General features: G+C 41.1%; 1 long non-coding RNA gene across 50 annotated transcripts in view; it reads left to right on the top strand.

Moving 5' to 3' along the window:
- LOC106027528 (uncharacterized) overlaps positions 1-20,200 on the top strand; it is a 70,326-nt gene that overhangs the window by 38,372 nt on the left and 11,754 nt on the right. The gene's annotated exons all lie outside the window — the stretch shown is intronic.

Raw genomic sequence — 20,200 nt, 5'->3', positions numbered from 1 at the left:
GTAAGCCAGCTGTAACTTTATGACAGGGTAATGGATAATACTAGGGAACCTGCACTTTATTTTCACTGAAGTTCACACTGGTTTCTCAAAAAACCAAAAAATAAAACAAAGAAACAAAAACTTTGTTTTTTCAAGACAGGTTCTAGCTAAGTTGCCTAGGCAGGCCTTGAATTCATGAGTTCGGTTGTCTCAGCCTCCCAAGTAGCTGGGCTTAGGCTGCTTTCCTTGGTAAGGACGGATGGTCTGTCTGTCTGTCTGTCTGTCTGTCTTTCTTTCTTTCTTTCTTTCTTTTCTTGTTTTTGGTGCAGGGATTGAACTCACGACCTCGAGTTTGCCAAGCAGGCACTTAGACCACTGAGCTAAACCCCTGGCCCTCTTTCTTTCTTTTTCTTTTTTTTTTTTCTAGTTCAAACTCATTTCCCATTTATTAAAGTTCAGGTTACCATCACTTGGCTTGGTACTCAATAAAGGAAAACTAGTTCAAATAAAGTAATATGTTATCATCAGCATTTCTAGGAGATTGTTTACAATCAAGTAGCACTGTCTGTGGGTTACACTTTGTCAACGCCCAGCTCTTCTGGAGTGGAGATTCCCAGTTCATTCAGAGTTGGTCTCAGTTCCTGAATGACATAGGGGTAGGTTGCCTTATGAGGTCCTGCTGTGTCCTTAACTACCCCTAGGATCTGAATGGCACTAGCAAAGTCATGCCTACAAAGCAGCATCCGTGATTTTGGGTTCTGGAACAGATCATAGCCAGAAAGTGTGTTTATCCCTTTACACAACTCCTAGGCATCTATGTTTGGCTTGTTCAAGTATGTCACGAAGCAAGCATCAAACTCCTTATCTGTCTCATGTGACCCATGAGAATAACAGCAAACTGACTGGACAGTGGTGATGAGGCTGGCAGTCATAGCACGAGCAGCAACTGCTACTGCACAGTGGTGTAAAGTGGTGCCCAATGTGATGGAGATGGTGATGCATGGGCCAAGGTTGCACAGAAGCCTTTTTTTGGTCTTTTTGAGACAGTCTTACTAGGTAGTGCAGGCTAGCCTTGAACCTACTATGTAGTCCAGGCTGACCTTGAACTCATGGCAGTCCTCCTGCCTCAGCCTCCCAAGTGCTGGGATTACAGATGTGTACCATGCCAGGCTCTAAACTTAATGGCTGAGTTTTTGCATCTCTCAGGTAGCCATGGCAAGGCAGCATGAGTTAACTGAGCCAAGATAAATCATGGGAGCAGGACTAGAGTACAGGCCAATGTAGGGGACAAAGAGAGCTCAGATCTATCATTTCTGTTTATAGAGAGATTGCAGGTACTTGTGTGCAAGGGATAGAGCTCTAGTCTGCTGTGGCCTATCCTCTCCCTGTGATGAATGGGTCTTGTTCCCTGCAAGGAATTCTGGGTTTGGTAGGGGATGAAATAAGGAAACTGAGTCTAGTAACCTTGCTTCAGGTCCCACAGATTTCCATTTACTGTAAGACAAATCTCATCCAGCTCCAGCAAGGGATTCCGTCCATCCTGCTTCCCTCCCTTCCTCTTCCCCTCCTCATTTCCCCTTCCTTGCTTTGTAGTACAGGCTGGCCTCAGTGATTCTTCTGTCCAGCCTCCCAAATGCTGGAATTAATAGGCATACGCCACCCTGCCCAGCTTCCTTCCATCCTCCTTGTACCCCCTTTTCACCATCTTGGTGATATGGCTTCTCTGCCAGAAGAGAAAAAGAATGAGGAAGAATGGGGAAAGTTAAAGATCTTCAGGGGCTGTGTGGATCTGCAGTCTTTAAAGTCTTTCTGAAACAAAGTATAGGAGTGGGGAACAGGATGAGTGAGCAGTTGAACACACTTGCTTGGCATTCAGCCTGGACTCTGGCTTAGTATTACCAGTTTCTTCATGGTTGTTCCTTTCTTACAGGTTAAGCCTGTACACATGTGTAATTTTATATCAATGAATCATGCCTTCAGACTGTTTTTCCCCTTAATACTGTTTAGCAGTTAAAAAAAAACTTGATTGAATGTTGGGAACATCTTTCCATGTCAATAAATACAGAATAAAAGAAGTGTGATGGCGCATACCTGTAAGTAATCCCAGCACCCAGGAGGCTGAAGCAGGAGGATTGCCATGAGTTCGTACTGGAATAGTGAATTCAGGACTCCATAGTGAGTTTAAGACTAAAATAAATAGCCAAATTATGTTTCAGTGAGTGGCTAGATCCTAATGCGTTTTCTTTTTCTATTTTTTTTTTTTTTGAGACAGGATCTCATTTTGTAATTCATGCTGGCCTTGAACTTGTTTATGTAGCCTAGGCTGGCCTCAAACTCATAGCCATCTTCCTGCCTCAGCCCCCCGCTACCAGTACTGGTATCACAAGTGTGTGCCACCACACCTGGCTCGCATTTTCTTCTCTAATATCTAATGCACTTACTTTATCTATAATCAATAGTATCATTGCTAAACCTCTTATTTAAAATTTGTCCCTCCTCCTTGTCTCCATTTTTTACTGCTGTTATTTACTTATTTATTGAGACAGGGTCTCACATGTAATTCAGGCTGGCCTTGAGTTCATTATGTAGCCCAGGCTGGCCTAGAGCTTGTGGCGCTCCTCTGGTCTCAGCTTTCTGAGTGGTGGGACTATAGTTGTGTACCACTATGTCCACCCTTCTATGTTTTTAACTTTCGCATATGGCACTACCTGATATAAAACATATGTTTTTCATTTGTTTATTGCCTAATTCCCTCCATTAGAATGTGAACTCCATAAAGACAGGGATTTTTTTTTTCTTTTTTAGCTACTGCTTAATCCCTGATATTTAGAAGAGTTCTCTATACACAGTTAACATTTATACATTTGTTGAGTGAGTGAATTTACCTTTTGGGGTTTTATTTGTAGTATTTTAGTTATTTCCAACATTCTTATTATTTTTGTATATACATCTTTGCATACTTGTCCACTGTCTCCTTAGGATAAATTTAAAGAAACGTAACCATTGAATAATGGATATGCACAATTTATGGAACCAAATTACACTTAAGGATGTAAATTTTAAACCAGACTGTAGCCTTTCCCTGTGAGTCAGCACTATTCATGGACTGCAGGGGAAGAGAACAAGAAACCAACAAAAAGCAAGCCCTCCCTGCAAACCAGCACCATGTGCAGGCCACCACTGCTATTGGAACAGCCAGACCCTAACCTTTTTCCATGAGTCAGTGCCATTCTCAGACAACAGGGTAAGAGAACAAGAAATTAACAAGAAGCAAGCCCTCCCTGTGAACCAGCGTCATGTATGGGCTGCTATCAGTAGGGGATAGCCAGACTCTGTGGCCCCTTCCAGTGTGTGGGCTGAGAGACTAGTCAGGAGCCATTCTGGAGATGGGCTGGCTGAATTTAGAACCCAAAACTGCTGTTGGCTTCACTCAGTAGCTCCCAGCTATTCTCAGACCCATTGAAATTGCTTGGATTGTGGCAAGCCCAGTGAGTCTGGTCTCGGGGCAGGCCTGCTGAGATTATCCACAACCCTGCCAAAAAGCTACTCCTGGCTTGCTGGGATAGGTCTCCATAATTTGGGACTCTGTCTCCACAGATTGTCTACTAGTGAAACTAGAGAGAATCTGGTAGGTGGACTGTTTCTCTTTCTTTCTTTTTTTTCTCTTTCTCCTTCATTGTTTTTATATGAGTGTGAAAGTGGTTCCTAAACTCTTTGTGGGTGTGGTTCTGTTCTGTTCTTTTTTACCTCTTTCATCTCTCTTTTCCTTCAGTCTTCTGCACCAGTTTCCCAAAGTTGGTATGATCTACCTTTGTCCTCTAACCTTACTTCTAATCTCTTCCTCCTTTTCTACTTCTCTATTCTCCATAATCCATTTTAAATTTTAATCCCCAAGGGCAAAATTGACACATTAAGGACTTATATACTGCATATAATTTTCTAGTTTGTTTTACATTTTGTTATATAGTCACAAATCTAGTTCATATGATTAAAAGTAGCAAATTAAGGGTTAGCTTACTTTGTCAATTTCTAGACTATGTTTTAAGCTATTCTTACCATTATAGCCAAAATTGATATAATTGTTCTAAACAGCTGTTGGTCCTGGCATTCTATGACTGAGATTGACTAAGGGTCAGAGAAAATACTATGGCACAGTGCCAAAGAATTAGGGACTAGGCCAAACAAGTAACAACTTATCATCGCCAACAAACAGAAAAGGTAAGATCTTCCAACAGATACAAAACCCAAAAACCAGCTACACCTGAAATATACCTCAGAGATGCAGTCACCACATTAGGGTCCTAAATACTAGTAACAAAGCAACCCACCATAGGCAGTTTACAAGCATCATCCCAGGAATTAAACTAAAAAAAGACAGAAAATAAAATGAAAAGACACTTAAACAAAATGCATCCCCAGATATCCAATTCACCAAAGGCAAATCCAATCAAGTGGGACAGTCTGAAAGCCCCCATCAGGCCTCCCTGAAGTGGTAACAATAAAGCAATTGAATGAGGCCCTGGAAAAATGAAATCAGAAATTATCCCTCATGTAACTACAGAGATTACCAAAATACCCACCATGCTTAGCAATGTTAGAGCAGACACAGACAAAAAGATAGACGAGTTTAAGAAAATTATGGAAGCTCAGCATAGGAAGGAAATGCAATCCGTAAATCAGATTTAAGCAGATATCCAGAAAAATAAAAACTCCATTGAAAGAATTTGAAGCAGAGACATTATCCTGCTTCAGGGCTATTGTGAGTACAGGATCTCAGATGTTGAAGACAGGCTTATAGTTAGCGACCAAGAAAAGAAAGATTTCTCAAAACTAGGAAGGAACCATAAGAAATCAATCCAGTAGCTGCTTGATGAGACAAAGAACAATAACTTAAGATCCACTGGAGTCAATGAAAAAGCAGGAGATACTACAAATGACAGTAAAAAATGTTCACAGACGTCATGACAGAAAACTTTACTGGTAAAGGAAAAAAATTTTTTTTGATATACAGATAAACGAGGAATATAGACTTCAGTTAGCAATGATCAAAAAAATCTACAGCCAGGTGTAGCATAGTCAAGATTCCAGATATTCAGTATAAGAATAACATCCTAAAAGCTGTTAGAGAAAAGAAACAAATCACCTATAAAGGAAAGCCTATCAAAATCACAGCTGACTTCTTAGCACAAACTCTCAAATCAAGGACAGTGTGAAGTTCTTCAACTCGATTGATGAACCCCAGAAAACTGTCTTTGAAAATTGATGGAGAAATAAGATACTTCCATGACAAAGAACATCTGAGAAAATTTATGACCACCAAACAGCACTCCAAAATGTTCTGAAGGACATTCTAGAAAGAGATAATAAGGACTACAGCTCCATAAACTCCAACAGAAGGAATCCACTGGGGAAGACAGAGTAAGTAGGGGGAAAAAGGGGAGCCAACAATAGGAAAATAACATGACAAAGATAAATCAGTGCCCATCAGTTATATCCATCAATGTTAATGGTCTCAATTCACCAGCCAAAAGACACAGGCTTGGGGGCTGAGAGTTTAGCTCAGCGGCATAAGCGCCTGCCTTGTAAGCAGGCAGTCATGAGTTCGATCCCCAGTACCGATGAAAAGGAAAAAGACACACACACACACACACACACACACACACACAAAAGACACAGGCTTGGACTGGCAGTGTAGCTCAGTGGCACAAGCACCTGACTGACAAGCATGTTGAGGTCATGAGTTTCATCCCCGGTACCAAACAAAAACCAAACAAACAGACCAAAAAAAAAAGGCACACACTGGCAGAATGGGTCAAGAAGTAAGATTTAAAAGACAGGGGGAAAAAATGTGATTTTGGAGCTATCCTCCTGGGATTTCAATTCTGACTCAATCCCTTCTCTCCCTGTTTCATCTTTGGTAAAGAATAATAATAGAGGGGCTGGGATTTAGCTCAGCGGCATAAACGCTTGCCTTGCAAGCAGGCAGTCGTGAGTTTGATCCCTGGTACTGATAAAAAGGAAAAAGACCAAAAAAAAAAAAAAAAGAATAATAATAGAAATTTTAAGACATTATTATGTAAAATAAATCATTTAATCCAGATAAAAAATAGTACCTGATGTAATAGTTGATAAATATGATTTAATTTGCATTTTTTGAACATAAAAGGTTGAGCATCTTTACAAGTATATTTTGCATTTTTGTATTTTTTTGTTTGGATTACTTATCACAAAATTTTTTTCATTGCTGGTAGTCAAACCCAGGGCTTTTTAAAATTTTTTTTTTACTTTTATTTTAAAGGGGATAAAATTAAACACACTAAACAGAACAAAAAAGGACATAAGAAAGCAATGTAAGAGATATAAATTTCAAAGCTAGATGACCTGAGATCTTCACTGTCTATCATATTGTCTCTTGTTTTCTTCCAAATAGTTGTCCATGTCTTTGCATACAGAGAATTCATACAAAACAACAGAGTATAACACTGAGAATGAAGAAGACGTTTTAGGTCTTCAAAACCAGATAATAGGGAAGTCACTAATGGCTGTCCTAGAGTCTCTTGTTCTCTTCAAAATAGCTGTCCATATTTTCATGTATATTGAAGTTCAACAAAACAAAACAGGCAGGGTGGGAGGGGTTGTTTGGTTTCCCAGCACTCCAGGTCCTAGCATAGCATGGGTCCCAGTAAACTCCAGGTCCCAGCTTGGCACAGGTCCCAGTATAGGCCAGTGGCTCCCGTCCTGGGCTGCCACAGACTGCCATGCTCACAGCCACTCACCAGTGGGGAGGGGTTGCTTGGTGTCCCAGCATGTCATGGGTCCCAGTAAACTGCCGGAGGCTCCTGTCCTGGGAGCCTGCCACTCTAACAGCCACTCACGGTAGTGGTGGTGGTGAGGGGTGTTGCTTGGTTTCTTAGCATGGTGCAGGTCTCAGTAAACATCGGTGGCTCCCATCCTGGACCGCTGCAGCCTGCCACACTCTCAGCTGCTCATGGGGTGGGGCGGGGCGGGGAAAATGGGTTGTTTCAAGCTGTTTCTTTCTAATGAATTAACCATTTCACTGCCCAAGTTCTGAAATGGCCATCAGATCATAGAAAAACATCTCTTGAGGCTCCTGCAAACGAGGGCTTTGAAGCAACATTTTATCCCTGAACTATTTTCCCAGCCCTCTGATAATTTCTTTAGTTAATTTGTAAGAATTAATTATTATATAATGTCATATATAGTAATATAAAATTGTTTCCAGTTTGTCATTTGCCTTTCAAGTCTAATTATGTATTTTTTCTATCTAAGTTTTATAGTTTTTGTAGTCGAATTACCTTCTACAGATTTTTATAATACATCAGTGTTTAGAAAAAATGTTTCTCTGCCTTAAAATAATAAAAAGTTACTTTTTTGGGGGAATACTCTATGTTTAAATCTTTAAATTGGATCTTTAAATAATCATCTGGATTTTGTTTTGATAGGTTGAGAGCAGTTGGGATCTTGCTGTTTCTTTTCATCTGGTAGCTGTCCTAAGCCTATTTATTGGAGAAGAGAGGTCAAGAGCAGGAGCCTTTAATCTTTTTTCCCTACCCTTCTTTTGAATATCACAACTTCAGAATGACAAATTTCAGTTTCAGAGAATGGATTTAATATTTTGATGCAGCAGAAGGTCATTTAGTCTTTAAACTGTGAGATGAATGTGCTATATAAAGCAGTTTGGGATCGGAATTCGGATTCTGACTCTTAAGTGATGAGACTACTGTCTCTATTGCAGCCCTCAGCTGGCTCTAAGAAAGGGGCTGCTTTGATGGGTTCAACACTTGTTTAGAATGAAAATTATGTATTCAAAAAACAAATGATTATAGCAAGTATTTCCTTACTTCAGCCTAGCGATAGTGTTAAGATACCAATAAGGTGGTACTGGATGGTAACAAACCTGCTGTGATCTAACACTGTCCTCAACAACCCTTTTTGGAACTCTAGTTCCATTTTCTTGCCTCTGAATCAAGATAGAGAGATGATTTTTATGTAACAAATCACTCACATATCTTACTGGTAGGTGCTGCCTACCAGAAGTGAAGAAGAAAGGTAGCTAATCTTTATCTAGAATACATGATACATGTGTTAGGTACAGCCTGGAGCACCTGACATATATATATATGTGTGTGTGTGTGTGTGTGTGTGTGTGTGTGTAATATATACATATATATATATATATTTTCCTCTTTATGAGGTAGGTTCTTTGTGTGAGGTTCTACAGCATCCCCCAGAATTCATCCCCAGAAAACCAGTAAATGTGATCTTATTTGGAAGAAAGAGTTTTTGCAGGTATAAGTGTGGAAACTAGTGCATGCATAGGCTGCTGCCAGAGTGGGACGCCACGCCAAAGCCTCTCTCCACACGTCAGTGCCATTTTCAGACTGTAGTGGGGAGAGAGCCAGGCCTCATAAGGAGGTGATCCCTGCCTGGAAATAAGCACCATGTGCAGGCTGCTACCAGAATGGGGACAGCCTCACCCCTGCCTTTCTCTATGGGTCAGTATCATTTGCAGAGAATAGGTCCACAAGGAGGTGATCCTCACCTAGAAACCCAGCGCCATGCTCGAGCTGCAGCCAAAGTGGGGACAGCCAGACCCAAGCCACTTTCTGTGAGTCAGTGCCATTTGCGAACTGTGAGGGGAGAGAACCAGGCCTTACCAGGAGGTGGTCCCCACCTGAAAACCCTATCATTTTCATTGTTTTATTGGTTTGGGTTTTATGCTCTTTTGTTTTGTTTGATGATGTTAAATCTGATGGCATGAGCACCTATTTGAAGGATAGCAAGGCATATTATGGCTAGCCATTTTGGATTTACTGTTAGTTATTTTGAAGTTCTTTATTGCATTCGTTGTTTTGTTTTTATTATTTCTACTGTATTCTGTTCCGTTTGATTTTTACTATGTCTGAAGGTATCTGCAGCTATTTTGAAGACAAAGAAAAAGGCATTATAGTAACTATTGCTGGTTTTGTAAGGTTTTGAAGTCCTGTATTACTTATCTAGTTTTTTGTTGTTGTTGTTATTGTTTTATTGTTTTATTTTCCTCTTTAAAAAAAAGAGGAAAGCTGGGCATGGTGGCTCACGCCTGTAATCCCAGCATTCGGGAGGCTGAAGCAGGAGGATTGTTGCAAGTTCGAGACCAACCTGGGCTATAAAAGGAGTTCAAGGCCAGCCTGAACTGCAGAGACCCTGTCTCAAAAAGACAAAAAAATTTAAAAAAAAGAGAGGTTTTGCAAGTTGAAATGAAGTCCTAGCTGGGTGTGGTTATGTGCACCTGCAATCTCAGTTCTTGAGAGGCTGAGGGAGGAGGCTCTCAAATTTCAAGCCAGTCTGAGCTATATAGTCATAATCTGTTGGGAGCAGGAAAGGAAAGAGAGAGAGAGAGAGAGAGAGAGAGAGAGAGAGAGAGAGAGAGAGAGACAGAATGACAGACAGAGAGAGACAGAGACAGAGAGAGAGAGAGTTTAAAGTTCTTAATTTGGCCCTCATTTCAAATAGAGCCAACAACTAAGAAACCTTTTCAGAAGGGCTAATTTAAGTGCCAGGTCTTTGCTCAGTCCTGGGATACAGCAACAAACATAGCAGATGTGGTTCCTGTGCCTCTGGAGCTCACCCTGTGGTGAGAGTAACTAAGAACAGCAGAGTCCAAAGCAAACGTCTATACTGTAAAACAGGCAAGATTCTGTGGGCAGCAGTGGACACCAGAAGAGCCATGAGCAGGCGTGGAGCTCTGCCAGGGGTAAGCTGGTTCTGAGGATGCCCTCATTCCCTCACTCCTTTGGCAGGAGAGAGCCATTGTGGTGGGTTGAGTCCATCAATAATATGATGACTGGTGCCCTTGTAGCCGTACTGCCAGAAAGTTGCCCGTATTTTGCTCATAGCCATGAGCTGTGAGCTGTGTGCTAGATCCTGAGAGCTCCAAAGAAAAACACAAGATTGAACTGTCTGGGAAGGAATTTTAAAAGACACAGCTGGCTAGAAGTGGGAGACATAGACACACCTGTGTGAGGAAGGTAGGCAATCCCTACCTCGTCTCACCGTGTCACCACACCTCTCTAACACTGCATGGGGAAGAAAAATAAAAGGAGGGGAGTGTGGAGAAGAGAGTAGTGTAATCATCAGACTACTGCTAAATGCTCTGCATATAAAGTGGTCAAAAATGAGGGAAAAGTTATGATCCTATATATTGGAGGACGAGACCAGTCCAGTAGTTCAGCTGTAGCACTGCTAGAAACTGGTAGTCATGGTGAAGGGAAGAGCCAGTAATCGCAACAGCAGGAGCCATAGTAAGTACTCAGTCAGCACAGCAGTTCCTACAGAGATCTCAAAGTATGTGACCTCTTTTGGCCTTAGTTTTCTTTATTAAAAATGAAGATGACGATACAGGAATGTATATTAATTCCCACAATTGCTATAACAAATTACCACAAACTAGGTGGTTTGAAACAACAGAAATTTATTTTCTCTCCATTCTGGAGACTCAAGATGTCAGCAGAGACTTTTTTCTTGTCTCTTCTAGTTTCTGGTGGTGGTCGTCCATCCTTGGAGAGTGTCAGAGAGCCTAGAAAGATTCTGATGACTGTCACACTTTCAGCACTTAGTGTGTATTAAGTACAAAACAAGTATAAGGAGATCCAAATTACAGGAAAAGTATATCAAAAAATTTTTTTGACAGTGGTGACTACTTTGATAAATATACCGTTTAAAATATCTGTGGTTGTCTTTGCTCTGCTAGTTCCCTAAGCACATGCTGTTGGGTAATCCTGTATGGACAGCCTGTCTCTCACCTAGACTTCTTTTCAGTTCCTCTGTACCACCTGCCAAAGCTGCTACCCCACCCAACTCCTGAGACCTCAGGCTGGGTCAGTACTCCCAGCTCCCTCAGGGATTGTCTATAAAGTCAAGTAGAACATACACATTGCTCAAGGATACCTTGTAATGAGAACTCTCATGCTGAATTGTAAATTGTCAGCATAGCATGTGGTGCCAGGTGATTATACTTAGGCTGATTTCAGCTATAATCGGCTTCTATGATCTTGTATATGAAAATCTTAGAAATATTCTGGAGATCTTTCTTCCTGAGTCGCTTAGAGAAGTCAAGATATAGCCCCATCCTGCTTCCTTATTAATTTTGGCCTTGGTGAGACTACTTTGAAAAGAAAGGTATGATTGAAATGGAGTCCAGGCTTTTTGCACTGTTCCAAGGTGATCAGAGTCAAATCCTGTCGCTTGGTTCCAAAGAGTTTAAAATAGTGTTGGAAACGTCCTAGGAAAAAAGCACCATGATAACTTCCTGTAAGGAAGTGGTGTGTTCTGGTAAGAGCAAGAGGTAGAGCCAGGCTCCCAAGTTCTGTTCTGGACCTGTTGCTGACATTCAGAGAGCAGCAAAGGCTATGGTCACAGGGAGAGAGATGACATAGTGGTCCTTTATCTTCCAGGAGAGCCTCAATATTAAACAACTTTTCTTTCAGGCTCCTTTTTAAAATACAGAAACGCTTCACCGAGTAAATATTGGAGTCCAGCAATGTTGTTTTCATTGTTTTTTTTTTTAAATCATAGTCTTGCTTTTTAAACAGCATGATCATATTAGTTCCTATAAGGCATAGGAACTTTGATAGAGGCACATACTTTTGGAAGGCTAGAGTGCAAAGCACTGGGTGCATAATGAACTCAGTGGGGAAGAATAGAAACTCACGTCTCTTGAGAGCCAAGCATATGTTAGATACTTTATATATATGTGTATATTAGTTACTCAGAACCTTTGTCTATTAGTCTTATTTTTTATTTATTGCAGACAAATGCTGTTTTTGTACATGGGGAGGCTAACCGTCAAAGAAATTATGTAACTTGCTCAAAGTCACACAGTAAAAGGCTGCACTAGGATTTATTCTTCTAGTCTGTCCAACACCAAATTCTATATTATTTTCCAGAGCTTTTCTGTCTCCGATGAGATTTAGGAAAGGAGTGTGGGGAAAGGCAGGAAGATACCATCTTTTTCGATCTCAAAGTTTTGCTTGTAGTGACCTGTTTAGCCAGAGCATCCTGTTTATGGAATGCTAGGTTCTATTTATAGAGATGCTGCAACAACATATGTGGAAAGATACCAGTTGACTGTAGGAAAGGATTAAAAAACCTTTGTTCTTTACCACTAGGCCTTTAGCATAGCTCACAAGTGTCAGAAATAACTCAGGTAACTGGTTTACTGCTTAAGTGGCTCTGTCCTGTCCTCCATGTGAAATCTAATGTCTTGTCCTCCACACTGAGGTATGGCAGAAGTGAAGGTGTGATGTGCCCCACTGCCTGCTGAAGCTGATGACACTACTGTTGTGTGACTATTACAATGAATTTTTTTTTTTTTGTCTTTTTCCTTGGGCCAGGGATTTATCTCAGTGGCATAAGCACCTGCCTTGCAAGTCTGTGGTTGTGAGTTTGATCCCTGGTACCGATAAAAAAAAAAAAGAAAAAGACTATTACAATGAATTGTTGCTGAGTAAGAAAGAGATATCTCTGTTGCCTTTTTTTCCTCTGTCTCTCTGTCTCCTTCCTTCCTTTCTTTCTTTTTTTCTTTCAGGGGTGGGAGTGGTGGTGGTGCAGATTGAGACCATGTAGCCCAGACAGGCCTCAAACTCACAGCCATCTTCCTGCCTCAACCTCCCGAATTCTGGGATTATAGGCACGCACTACCATGCATGACTCTCTCTTACTTTTGTAAGTGCAGTAACAGTGAGTCCTGCTGCATATCCAGAGGGTCCTAGCCTCTAAGTTAGCAGAGGCAGATTTGAGGTTTGAGAATGTTAGGTGATGGAAAAGAGTCTGATTTGTCAAATGGTGTAATTTCAGGGGCACCAAGAATATGTCCTGTCCCTCAGAGACTTGCCTCAGCTGTTTGCTATTGCTTGAAATTCCACAACTGAAATTTCTTTCCCTGATTTAAATCTTTGAGACCCTGTTAAAAATAAAACCTGGCCATAGCTCTACCAACTATAACTTTGTGGTAGAGCACTTGCCTACCATGCCTTAGGCCTGGATTCAGTTCCCAGTAGCACAAATCAAAGTTTTAAAAAAAACATGGTCGGGGCTGGGGATTGAGCTTAGCAGCACAAGCGCCTGCCTGGCATGCACAAGGTCATGAGTTTGATTCCCTGTACAAAACAAAAAACATGGTATAGCTTAATAGTGGAATATGTGCTTAGTATATGCAAGGCCCTGGGTTCATTCCCCAGCAAAACACACACACACACACACACACACACACACACACACACACACACACTCTCACCACCCATCCCTCATAGACAAGATTTGATGTGGAAGCATCTCAGTCATGGAAGTGGAAGCTGAGTTTATGTAGTTATTTAATTAATTATTTTGATACTGGCTCTCACTCTGTAATGAACTCACTATGTAACCCAACCTGCCCTTGCACTTGGAACAGTCCCCTTGCCTCAGCCGCCTGAATGCTGGTAGTGCAGGTTTGTTCCACCATGTCTAACTTGAATGAGTTCTTAAGATCAACATCTGACATTTAGGAAGGAGTAAACAGAAGAGAGTACTATATTTCTATTTGTAGAGACAAAAAAGAGATACCTGAAAAGATGGGTCCGTAAAGAAACACTGCTTTCTTCACAATTTTGTTTATAAAGACAGGTATCTGGGCATTGGTGATGCATGCCTATAATCTCAGCACTCAGGAAGGTGAGGCAAGAAAATCACAAATTCAAAGCCACCCTTGGCTATGTAATGAGACCCTGTCTCAAAAAAACAAACCAAACAAACAAACAAAAAACAAAACAAAAAAAACTCCATGCAGCTAAGTGTGCTGCAGATAGAAATTCTTGACCCCAAAAGAGTGGTCTGGAGATTTTCCCCAGCATGCTGAGTTACAGACAAGCTTGTGTGGAGAGTGGCTGATAGCAGAATATAATAAGGAGTACGAAACCTTTAGGTGTGTGGTTTGGTGTGATGTCCTCAGCTGGGATGTCACAGATTTTAGGAAGGGGGTGGTGCGGCTTCCCAGAAATGAGGCAAAATTGTGGCGCAAAAGAAGCCACCAGTGACAACAAGGGCAGGGCACTTCCTCAGTGGCTGCTGGTCACAGATGACTTTCAGTCTCCATTTCTCAATAAACTGTGCTGAGTTAAGCTGTGTCAGAAAGCAGAATAAGCCATGTTAAAAGGAGTGACAAAAGAAAAGAGGTAGTGACAAAGCTCTTGGAATGTCCACACAGAGGTGCAGTTCCCCTTGTCCACTAATTTTGTGGAACCAAACTAGTAGATTCAGAAGTTCCTGGGATAAGTTTTATGTGATCCAGACATAAAATTTGTTTGACCTGAGTTCCTCCAAAGAGAGAGCCTTCCTAGTGGACTGGGCGTCATCTCCCAAACTGCATTTGTGATTTAAATTCTTCAGCTCTTCCTCTCCCAGGGACTTCAGTAGGAGCAGCTCAGTTCTTAGTGTTGTCCCAGCTCCTCAGAGTTGGGTTCACTTGCAGGCTACAACATCTACTCCATCCACAGCTCACAATATTTGTTTTGTTTTTGTTTTTGGACCCAGACCTTGGTTTCACTGAGGTTCCTTGGGTTCTAACTCATTTCTTTGAGTGTGTTTTCTGGAAGGCTATCCTAGGAATGATCTCTAATACTCAGTCCCCCAAACCCCAAAGTTTGACCAGGTCTTATCCTTCCTTCCTTAACAGAATCAGCACGTCACTATGGAGGTGTCTGGATATACCATACCTTTTCCTCTTCTTCCAACTCCCACAACCTCATATACAAGGTCTACTGATGTAGCTGGATCAGCTGATCATTAGGAATTTAGAAACAGTTCCCCCTCCCTGGGATTTCCAGGCTCTAAACGACAGCTCTCTGCTCAGACTGCTTCCCCATCATCTTACTTTATTTTGCCTCTCATCTAGTGGTACCAGGCTGTGTCCAACTGTCCTATCTTTAGACCCCTGCCCATTCCCAGGAATACAGATCTGCTGTTAATTCCTTCCCAGGGGCTATGGCCTTTGCTTTCCAGCCTTGCCTGGGTCACATGACTTCTCTGAAGCTAGAGTCCTCTATATATATATTTATATTTATATTCATTCCAGTAGGTAGAGTCCTGCCCATGCATTACTCTCCCTGTTCTGACTACCTTGCACTATGCCTGCTACTCTTTAGTCTAACTGGATGTCATGCTGGTCTTTTTGGCTGCCCTTCTGAAATAAGGCTCTAAGCTTAGCTGGGCTCTTTTTCTGATTTTATGCTAAGGTTTTTGCTGCCTCAGAAAGAACTTAGTATATGTTTGTAGTATTGGAGATGGAACCCAGGTATACTGTACCACTGAGCTATATCCCTAGCCGGGTTTTGTTATTTTGTATTATTATTATTGTGGTACTAGAGACTGAACCCAGAACCTTTGCACTGAGCTGCATGTGCAGTCCTTTTTTATTTTTTATTTTGAGACAGAATCTTGCTAAATTACTAAGTTGTAGGCTGCACTTGCTCGAACTTGTGATTCTCCTGTCTCTGCCTCCGGGAGTGCTGTGATTACTGCTATGTACTGCCATATCTAGCATTTTAAATTTTTAAGACAAGGACTTGCTGAGTTATGCAGACTGACTTCAAACTTGAAATTTTCTTGCAACAGCCTCCTGAGTAACTGATGTTACAGGTGTGTGCCACCAAGCCCCTCTCAAAAAGAACTTTTAAAAATCATTGCAAAATTCCAAAAGGGCAATGGGCAACATAGTACTTTTCAAATTTATTTAAGTAGAGAACCATTTTTTTTCTATAAAAATATTTATTAAGATCTCACAGAATATGGTATTTAGTGTCAGAAGGCAGTTTTGGAAGTGTGAGGCTTTATCACAAGAGATTGGGCAGCAAATGGAGTAATTCCAGATGAAAGTAATGTGGCAGCCAGTGAAATTCTTTCAGGGCAGGAATCACTCATGGTACCCTGTGCAACAGATGTCCACTGGGCGCCTGTTGTCAGTCTCTGCAGGGAACATGCCATGTGTTTGACTATCTCCCGTACCTCTGCATAAGCAGATCCACAGCACAGCTCTAAAGATACTGCATTCTTTCTCCCACTCTGAACCCTTTTCCTGTTTTTTCCCAATTGAAGAAATGTGAATAGGACAATGCCGTTACGATTGTACAGGTAGATGCCATTACCTCTGGTATTTAAAGAAGGATGTCTTCTCTGAGGCCCCTTTTCCCAGGACTGACAACTATCTGGATTTCTCCACCTATCTGCTCTTCTTTGAGCACCTCTTCTATTTTGGAGCTTTTAATCTCAGCATCAGTCTCAAGTCTCATTGCTGGTTCATGATTTTCACTTAACACTTAGGGAGGGAAGGATTAGTGCCAAGTATGATGGAGTTCATTTTTATGTTAAGGGGGTGGCCTTATAAATTTTCTACTTTTCTTACAAAATCTCTTTTCTTCTATAGCTCATGGACAATCCAAACTGTAATAATTTTTTTCAGTCCTTGAAAGAAGCCCACACTGTGTGGGCAGGGAAGTGTCACAAATACGTATCCATTCAGATATGCAAGATGGATGAGCAAGGTCAGGTATGGAAGCTGGCATAGCTGGTAACCAAAGAGGAAGCCAATTATGACTTCTGCATGATAGTAGGTATAAGTAGGAAAAGACATGAAATAGATAGAAATCTTTAGTACTCTTGACTAGGAAATTATTAGACCCTTTTGAGACCTTGATGTATGTGTCTTTACTGCCATTGGTTGGCTAATCTCAACTCAGTTGACTGAGCTAATCATAAAACAAACTAGATAAAAAGCCACAACTTTGACACTGGCCTTAGGTCTGGTAGTCTTTGAATATCCAGAAAGCAGCACCTTCTACACAAAAGGCAAAAGTGAGGCCTTGGGATCTTGGCCTATTGTATTTATTCATTTCTACCATTTCCTCTGGTGACCATGTATTTTTTGTTTTTTGTTTGTTTTTCTGAGACAAGGTCTTAATATGTGGTTTGTTTTGTTTTGTTTTTTGTTTTGGAGAGTGGCTTTTTTGAGATGGTCTCGTTATGCAGTTCAGGCTGGTTTTGTATTCACTTTGCAGCCCAGACTTGCCTCAAACTCATGATGATCCTCCTGCCTCAGCCTCCTGAGGGCTGGGATTACAGGTGTGCCACCACGTCCTGCTGATTTGGTTTTTCTGAGAGAAGGCCTCACTACATAGTTCAGGCTGACCTTGAACTCATTACGTAGCTAAATTGGCCTCAAACTTGTGATCCTCTGGCTTCTGCCTCCCTGGCATTTCAAGCATACACTACTGTGCCCAGCCTTTACTATGTTTCTTAAGCCCACCTCAAACAAGAGGCCTTCTTTCAGTCTCCCAAGTAGCTGAGATGACAACAAGCACATACCATCATGCTTGTTTTATTTATTTATTGTCTTTTTTTGAGACAGGGTCTCTCTGTGCAGTTCAGGCTGGCCTTGAGCTCACTTTGTAGCCCAGGCTGGTCTCGAACTCGCAATGATCCTCCTGCCTCAGCCTCCCGAGTGCTGGCATTACAGGCAGGCGTCAGCCACCACGCCCGGCCATGCTTGTTTTAAAACCATAGTTTTAACTGTGAAGATCAAGGAGTTGGCTGGCTTATAGAAAGGTGGGAAGAGAGCTTGAAATAAACATTCAGAGGTCTAAATAGAGCCCAGTGACTTTTTGGTCAGTCTCCAGGTCCTGAGTTTCACCTGGTTTGTACCTGCAGAAGACTTGTTTTTCCTTTGCTGGTCTTTCTGGATCAGGCTCCCTAAATAAGGCCATTCCTAAGATTCTATCTTTGGCTATGCTTTTCTCTTTCCTATCTTTGGGTTATGTGATTTGCTTATGGTTTCATCTATCACTAATATCGCACATGCTATTTTGTTTTGTTTTGATATAGGGTCTTGCTGTGTGATTCAGGCTGGCTTTGAACTCATTTTAGCCTAGACTGGCCTTGAACTCATGATGATCCTCCTGCCTTCGTGTTCTGAGTGGTGGGATTACAGGCTACCATGCCCAGCTTGTTTTCAGACTATATAGTTTATGCTGGTTTTGAAGTCACTATGAACCCAGGCTGGCCGTGAACGTCTATCTCAGCCTCCCAAGTGGTATAATTGATTTGTGGGTGTGTGCCACCAAGCCTGATTCAGATACGTTAAAAAAAAATTTTTTTTTTTTTTTGAGACAGACTATTGCTATTGTAGTTTAGACTGTCCTAAAGTTTCCTATAGCTCAGGCTGGCCTCAAACTCCTGGTAATCCGCCTGCATCACCCTCCCAAGTGCTAGGATTACAGGCATGTACCACCATAATTGGCCTCAAATGCTTTATAAACCCATCTACTACCTAGATTTTGTTGTTGTCGTTGTTCCTTACAGTAGCTAAACACTGTTTCCATTGTAACTTGGACAGCACTAAGGCATCAATATATCCTAAGCCAAATTATTCTTTATGAACTCGTCTTCTTTCCCCTGTTCCAGACCTCCTCTTCCATCTTTGTTCCTTGACTTAGGAATGTCATTGTTAGTCATTTGTTAAGTTACTGTTGTATATCCTAATCTTTCCTTACCAGAAATTTTACAGTCTCTGATATAATGTTTAGGACATGCCTCCCCCCGCTTAAAGATCTATAGGAATCTATATTTGAATTCTGCAATGAAGTTAACAGGAAAGAAAAAACATTAAGGGCAGTTAAAGGTTAAGCTAACATTCAGACTAAATAAAATAGAAGTCCTAGAAATAGAGTATCTAAAGGCTAAAACCTTGAAAGAAAATTTTATGAAGAGAGTATAGACCATTGTTATTCTTTAGGTGGAACAGGGGCCAGAGGAACCTTTTGGGAGCATGTAAGTGGAGAGGGACGGGACATATGATGCCTAGTTTGTTTTTTGTGTAAGCTGAATAATTTTCTCCTCCCCTTGGGAATGCTTTGATAAGTCTGGTGAACTTCATACATACGTTTTAAAATGTTGTAAGGGTTGAATATATTACTCTAACCCATTAGTTAGCTGGGATTCCTCTTCTAGTTTTGCTTAGTGTCATTCTACAACTTGTAGAAGTCTCATTTTTTTCTCATTTCTGGGAACTCATGTATTATGACCACTCTGGTTTTGCTCTTTCTCCTTTGTATACTTTTATTAAAGATTTAAAGTAATGGAGAGTTGTTTACATTTCAACAACATAGGTAACATGTATTCTAACCCTGGCTATTTCTGGACTTTAAATACTTTTGCTGCCCAGTGTGGGGCGGTGCATGCCTATAATCCCAGCATTTGGGAGTCTGAGGCGTGAGGATTGAGAGTTTTAAGCCGGCATAGGCTACTTGATGAGTTTGAAGCCAGTTTGAACTACATATTGAGACCTGTGTCTTCCCCACCCCCACTTTCTCTACCCCCGTTTCCCAACAAAAAAAGAGAAACAGAAACCCCCAAATTTTTTCTACCTCTCCATTAGGGATTTATCACTGCCCATATGTTTTCCCTTGGTCTCTTACAATCTTTTTCTCTTTTGCAAACCCTTACTGTATTGTTACTAAGAATTCTAAATTCTTTTCACACTATTTTGAAAAACAGTTGAACACTCACTAACTCTTTCTTGTAAGCTCAGTTCTTGATTCATTTTTTGTCCAAACTTGCTACAGGGCTCAGCTAAACGAAGACCTTCATTCCTTTCTTTAGTCACACAAAGGATCATCTGTAGAATCTCTGATGCATTCTCTTTTATTATCTTCCTCTTTCAAAGGCATTTCTTTTTTCCTTTTATTCAAGTTTTTGTTTTGATTTGTCAGTGGGGTTTTTTGGTTTGTTTGTTTTTTGAGACAGGGTCTCTCTTGTGTAGTCAGGATGGGTATGAACTCATATTGTAGCCTAGGCTGGCCTCGAACTTGTGGTGATCCTCTTGCCTCAGCCTTCTGAGTGCTGGGATTACAAGTGTGCACCACCACAATTGGTTTAGATTTTTGTTTTGAGACAGTCTCACTAAATTGTCCAGACTGGGCTTCAATTTACTGTCCTCTTACATGAGCCTCTGAGAGTGCTGAAATTACAGATATTTGCTACCATGCTGAGCTGCATTTCTTGCTTTAAATAGCATTTACTTCTTACGCCCATAGTGGTTTTGCATTGAAGGATCAGTGGAAGAAAGGTGGGAGGATTAATCCAGTTATGGGCAATAATCTGAATGTATATAGGCAGCAAATGTCATAAAACC

The sequence above is a fragment of the Cavia porcellus genome, unplaced genomic scaffold (assembly GCF_034190915.1).
Source record: "Cavia porcellus strain 051 isolate PalLab524CR breed Dunkin Hartley unplaced genomic scaffold, mCavPor4.1 scaffold_18, whole genome shotgun sequence".
NCBI lineage: Eukaryota > Metazoa > Chordata > Mammalia > Rodentia > Caviidae > Cavia > Cavia porcellus.
This window is presented reverse-complemented; position numbering and strand designations above follow the sequence as displayed.